Source organism: Jaculus jaculus, chromosome 1 (assembly GCF_020740685.1).
Source record: "Jaculus jaculus isolate mJacJac1 chromosome 1, mJacJac1.mat.Y.cur, whole genome shotgun sequence".
NCBI classification, from domain to species: Eukaryota; Metazoa; Chordata; class Mammalia; order Rodentia; family Dipodidae; genus Jaculus; species Jaculus jaculus.
In genome coordinates, this window is record NC_059102.1 from 162,521,080 (window position 1) to 162,527,343 (window position 6,264).

The window sequence follows — 6,264 nt, forward strand, 5'->3', positions numbered from 1 at the left end:
GTTTGCAATGGCTAGAGGCCCTGGTGTGCCCTTTCCCTCTGTCAAATAAATAAATAAAATATTTACCAAATCTGGGTTGAGGAGATGGCTTAGCAGTTAAGGTGCTTGCCTGCAAAGCCAAAGGACACAGGTCGATTCCCCAGGACCCACATAAGCCAGATGCACAAGGGGGCACATGCATCTGGGTTCATTTGCAGTGGCTGGAAGCCCTGACATTCTCATTCTCATTCTCTCTCTCTCTCTCCCTGCCTATATTTTCTCTCTCTCAAATAAATAAATAATAACAAAAATATTTTATTTATGTTTTATATTTATTTTTTTGCCTCTTACATTCTTTTCTTTTAATTAATTTTTATTAACAACTCCCATGATTGTAAACAATATCCCATGGTACTGCCCCCACTTTTCCCTTTTAAACTCCACCCTCCATTACATCCCCTCCCTATCCCAATCAGTCTCTCTTTTATTTTGATGTCATGATCTTTTCCTCCTATTATGATGGTCTTGTGTAGGTCATGTCAGCACTGTGAGGTCATGGATATCCAGGCCATTTTGTGTCTGGAGGAGCACATTGTAAGGAGTCCTACCCTTCCTTTGGCTCTTACATTCTTTCTGCCACCTCTTCCACAATGGATGCTGAGCCTTGGAAGGCGTGATAGAGATATTGCAGTGCTGAGCACTCCTCTGTCACTTCTTTCCAGCACCACGATGCATTCTGAGTCATCCCAAGGTCACTGCCATCTGAAAAGAGAAGCTTCTCTACCAAAAGTGAGAGTAGCATTAATATATGAATATGAACATTAAGAGAAGTACTTACTGGGCAGTTTGATGAGCATAGTATGTACATTTAGCCCAACAGCAGCAGACATTATACTCCTAGGGCTCATGGCTACCATTGTTGTAGGTTTTCAGTATCAGGGATATATTCCCACCCAAGGAGCAGGCCTCCAGTCAAATTAGAGGACAGCTGGTTTCCATCATGACAGATGTGCCACTATTGCACCAGTTGGCTCATTTGGCCTGGATGGCCAAATATAAGGCTTGCAGTGTCCACTGTTGAGTATCTTCACTGGTGATTTCTCTTTCCCATTGAACTGCATGCAGCATGGCTTTTTCCAGCTTTTTGTCAGATGGTTTACACAGAGGAGGTTTTCAGCTCAGCTCCAGTAGGATTTCTCAGTGATCTTGCAGCCCAAGTATGTGGTGTTCAGCAATAGGGTCTTACTTCTATTCCTGGTGGGAAACCAAGGGCCTCAGCAATGGCCTGTAAGGTTTTGGGGGGCATCAGGGACCTCCCTGGCCAACAACTCACTGGAAAGTATCCCATCCCTGGCACAATAACAATCTTTTGCTTTTTTTGTTTTTTTTTGTGTTTTTGTTTTTTTGAGGTAGGGTATCACTCTAGCCCAGGCTGACCTGGAATTCACTATGGAGTCTCAGGGTGTCCTTGAACTCATGGCGATCCTCCTATCTCTGCCTCCTGAGTGCTGGGATTAAAGGTGTGAGCCACCATGCCTGGCTCACAAAATATTTTAGAAAGAAGTTATTTCTAAAAAAAAAAAAAAAAAAAGAAGCTTTGTAGCTGGGCTACCAAAAAAAAAAACAAAAAACTTTGTGGAGGGGCACACATGTGGAGGTCAGAAAGGACAATTGCAAGTGTTAATCCTTGCCTTCCATCTTGTTTGAGGCAAAGCCTCCTGTTTGCCATTGATTGTGTATACCAAGCTAGTTGGCCTATGAGCTTCCAGGACTCTTCTGTGTCACCTGCCATCTCATGGTAGGCACATGAGGATTATAAACATTGGCACTACTGCATCTGGCTTTACCTGGGTTCTGGGAATCTAAACTCAGCTCATCATGGGCAGTAAGTGCTTTTACCCACTGAACCATCTCCCAGCCCTGGAAATACGTTTGAAAGGTGACTCACACTAAATGGAGAAGACAGAGGAGGTTGAGTAACCATGGGAAAGCCTGCTAGTGTACTTAATGATCTGGAATGATCATGAAGATCATGGTCTCTTTTAAGATAGGATAAGATACACTTTGGGGACATGCAAGGCAGTAGCTTCTAGGAAGATGAGGGGCCACGGTGATGAGGCTATAAAAGGTGATCAGTGGTTCCATGGTCTTCATAAAGCAAGGACACCACAGGTGTTCAAATAACTGTTTTAGGGCTGGAGAGATAGCTTAGCAGTTAAAATGTTTGCCTGCAATACCAAAGGACCCAGGTTCAACTCCTCAGGACCCACATAAGCCCCAGATGCACAAGGTAGCACATGTGTCTGGAGTTCACTTGCAGTGGCTGGAGGCTCTGATGTGCCCATTCTATACCTGCCTCTTTCTCCCTCTCTCTCTGCCTCAAATAAATAAATAATTTTTTTAAAAGAAGTATCTGTTTTACCCTGTAGATCCACTTTCTTCATTTTCTGCCTTCTTGTACCATGCTAGGAGGCCACCCTGCCAGTGTTGTACCCCTAGATAAGCAGGAGAAGAGGATAAGATTTGTTTCCCTAGCTCCTTTTCTGCAGCGTCTGCTGAGGGTCCCAGCTCTCTGGTACAGCCTTTCCTGCAGGTCTGGCTCCAGGGTTCTCCCCAGTTATGCTAAGGGGGAAAGGGTTTCTTTCTGTTACTAGCCCCCAGACAGGGAGATTTTCTTTTTTTTTTTTTTTTTTTTTTTTTTTTTTAAACTTTTTTTTTTAATGTTTCATTTTTATTTATTTATTTATTTGACAGAGAAAGAGGGAGAGAGAGAGTGGGTGCGCTAGGGCTTCCAGCCACTGAAAGCGAACTTCAGACACATGCGTCCCCTTGTGCATCTGCCTAACATGGGTCCTGGGGAATCAAACCTGGGTCCTTTGGCTTTGCAGGCAAATGCCTTAACTGCTAAGCCATCCCTCCAGCCCCAGGGAGATTTTCTTACCCTTTGAAAGCAGCTCTTCCATTCTGCTCCACTCACACATCTGGAGGATGTCATCCATTTCTTGCTGAGGCCATAAGAGCCTAAGGAGTTTGGTAATGATCACTTCTGTAAACCGTTACTGTGTACTAAGCTGGGTTGGGTGTTTCCATTGCTGTCTCCTGTCACTGTCATAGCAGTTGTCATCGTCTACTTCTTGCATGGTGCAGCCGCACCATGCACTGTTGTCCACACACTCCTTCTGGCTCTTCTATGCCATTCTTTCTCCTCATCTCCCTCTGCTCTGCCTCGTATTTTGGACTGGCTCTCCTTTTGCCTTTTTTTTTTTTTTTTTTTTTTCATTTTTCAAGGTAGGATCTCGCTCTAGCCCAGGCTAACCTGGAATTCACTATGTAGTCTCAGGCTGGCCTTGAACTCAGGGCAATCCTACCTCTGCCTCCTGAGAGCTGGGATCAAAGGCATGCACCACCACGCCTGGCTGCTTTTTTCCTTTTTATTTATTTTTAATGAGAGAGGTGAGAGAGAATGGGCATGCCAGGGCCTCTAGCCATTGCAAACAAACTCCAGATACATGCACCACCATGTACATCTGGCTTCTGTGAGTACTGGGGAATTGAACCTGGGTTCTTTGACTTTTCAGGCACCAGTAAGCCATCTCTCCAGCCCTGACTCTCCCTTTTCTCTGGGACCTGGGAGTGATAATTTACATGGTTACACCTGGGCCAGTTTCTCCTACCATCAAGGCTATCTGCCCTGTCTGACCACCACTTGAATGACTCATTACAGCTCAAATTCAGCAGGTCCAATAGAGTTGTGGACCTGTCTGGCACTTTTCTCTTGTCTGCCTCTTCTCTTCCTCCCAGCCATACTCTGAGAGTCATTCATCCCACCTGTCTCCCCCACCTTCCCATAGTCCAAACAGTATCTCTCTCTCTGCAGATGAAGGCAACTGTGCCCTCTCTTGCCCAGATACAGTCCCCTCCAATGAAAATTAAACCAAAATTCCTCACCATGGCCTACTCCACTGCACACATCTGTATACTACTTTCTCCTTTCCCCAATGCTGTTGCTCCACTGGCCTTCCCTCAGGCCCTGTTCCAGTGGAATTTCTTTCAAAAGGAATTTGTATTTATTTTGGAAGAATGGAATTTCCCACTCTTGCCCTGAAATACATTTTTGCAGTCTCTTTCTCAGTTTTCCAGCCTCCTCCAAGGCTTCCCTCAGTGTCACCCTCCAGCATCTGGTAGAAAACCTTTATTTATTTATTTTTATTTTTTGGTTTTTCAAGTAGGGTTTTACTCTAACCCAGGCTGACCTGGAGTTTACCATGTAGTCTCAAGGTGGCCTCAAACTCACAGCCGTCCTACCTCTGCCTCCCAAGTACTGGAATTAAAGGCGTGTGTCACCACACGCTTGGCTCTGAAAAAGTTTTTTTTTTTTTTTTTTTTTTTTTTTGTTTTTTCGAGGTAGGGTCTCACTCTAGGCTCAGGCTGACCTGGAATTCACTATGTAGTCTCAGGGTGGCTTTGAACTCACAGTGATCCTCCTACCTCTGCCTCCCCAGTAGTGGGATAAAAGCATGTCCCACCACGCCCAGCTTTGGAAAAGCATTATTATCAGAGGACTTCTTGGACCCCATTTCCCACTACATCTTTCTTTCTGCTTCTCAGTTGGGCAAATGAATAGACCTCATTTCATGGATGAGGAATCCACGGCTTGGAGAGATCAAGACCCCAAGTCTGTATTGTTTGACTGTGCTGTGTTCCAAGGTAACCGCAGCCTGCTCTATGCAGGGGAGGGGTAGGTTCAGATGAGTGTGAAGGGAAAAAATTAATCTAAAATGTTCAGCGCCACGCCTGGCAGGTGGTAAGCATTCAGTATTGCTGCCTGCCTCAGAGTGTGACCCAAGCCACGGGGGAGGGGGAATTCTCCCTCACAAGCCCTCCTGGATTCCAGGAGCAAGGAATTCTCTGAGGACTTGGGGACTACCCACCTCTCAGCCTTGAAACATTAGGGTGTACTGAACAGAGCCCGGGTCACTAAGTGACTCAAGAAAGACTCACTAAAGGATCTCCCTCTCAGCCTCTTTTGAACCTACCCAAACAAATCCACCCTCAAAATGAAAACCATTACCTCCTTGGACAGGTGTGTCTGTAGCTGAGCCCAAACCCCTCTACCCAACAGATTACCACCCTTTATTCCCCCAGGGAGAGGGTTTGGCGCCATCCTGACCCTGGCCATTCAGCCTCCTGCTAAATTCTTTGTGTCAGACACTGGATTCTGGGGTTTTCTAACAGTCCCTCATTCTATGGCCTGGTTCCAGTCTCTTCCCTTCTAGACCAGCCTTGATCAAAAGCAAGACCCTTCCCAAGCTTCTGCCAACCCCTGCCCTGGGGCCCTGCCGTGCTCCTCCCAAGGCTCTGAGAGCCCTCAAGCAGCATCCCCTCCTCCTCCTCCTCCTCCTCCTCCGGCTGTTAGCCTGGGAAGGGGGCCAGGCCCTGAGCTCAGACCTTGGCGATTCCAGAGTGTCTGAGGCCCAGAGCCAGCAGCGCCAGCCAGGCCAGACTAGGGGATGGGGGGAGGTGGCAGGGTGGGCACCAGGAAGCCCTCTAAATGTGTGTGTGTGGGGGGGTGAGGCTAGGTTTGTAGCTTTGTTCTTTCTGCTCCTCTTCCAAACCCTGCAGACCTGGGACCTCAGTGAGCCTTGATTCAAGTGCTGCCCCATGCATCTTGTTCTCCAAGGGGAGAGGGAAGAGACCAGTGCTAAGGAAAAGTGACTTTGGGATATGCGGACCCCCCCCCCCGCGCACCACACACATCATGTGCAAAAGTTGATGGGGAGTCAGGCGTGATGGAGCATGCCTTTAATCCCAGCACTCGGGAGGCACAGGTAGGAAGATTGCTGTGAGTTCAAGGCCACTCTGAGACTACATAGTGAATTCCAGATCAGCCTTGGCTAGAGCAAGACCCTACCTCTTTTTTAAAAAAAAAAAAAAGGTGATGGGTCAGAGTGACAGGCCTATTATCCAGTATGTGACTCGAAGCCTTGGTTTCCCACTTTGATGGGAAGTGGGCTGGGAGATATACACAGGCCTCTGCGCCCCGCCCCAAGGAATCTGGCGGGACGGGCCTGTGGGTCCCAGGTGAGGGTTCTCTGGAAAGGACCCAGCACGGTTCCGGCGGGGGCGGACACCTGGGGGACATCCCCTCTCCGCTCTCCCTGCCGCACACTCTCGCTCCTCGAGGCAGCAGCGACCACGCTTTAGCCAGGGGGGTGGTGGGGGGGAGACAAAAAAAAAACTGTCTCCCTGGCCCGGGGCCAATGTCCCAGCCCCCCTCGCCGCCGC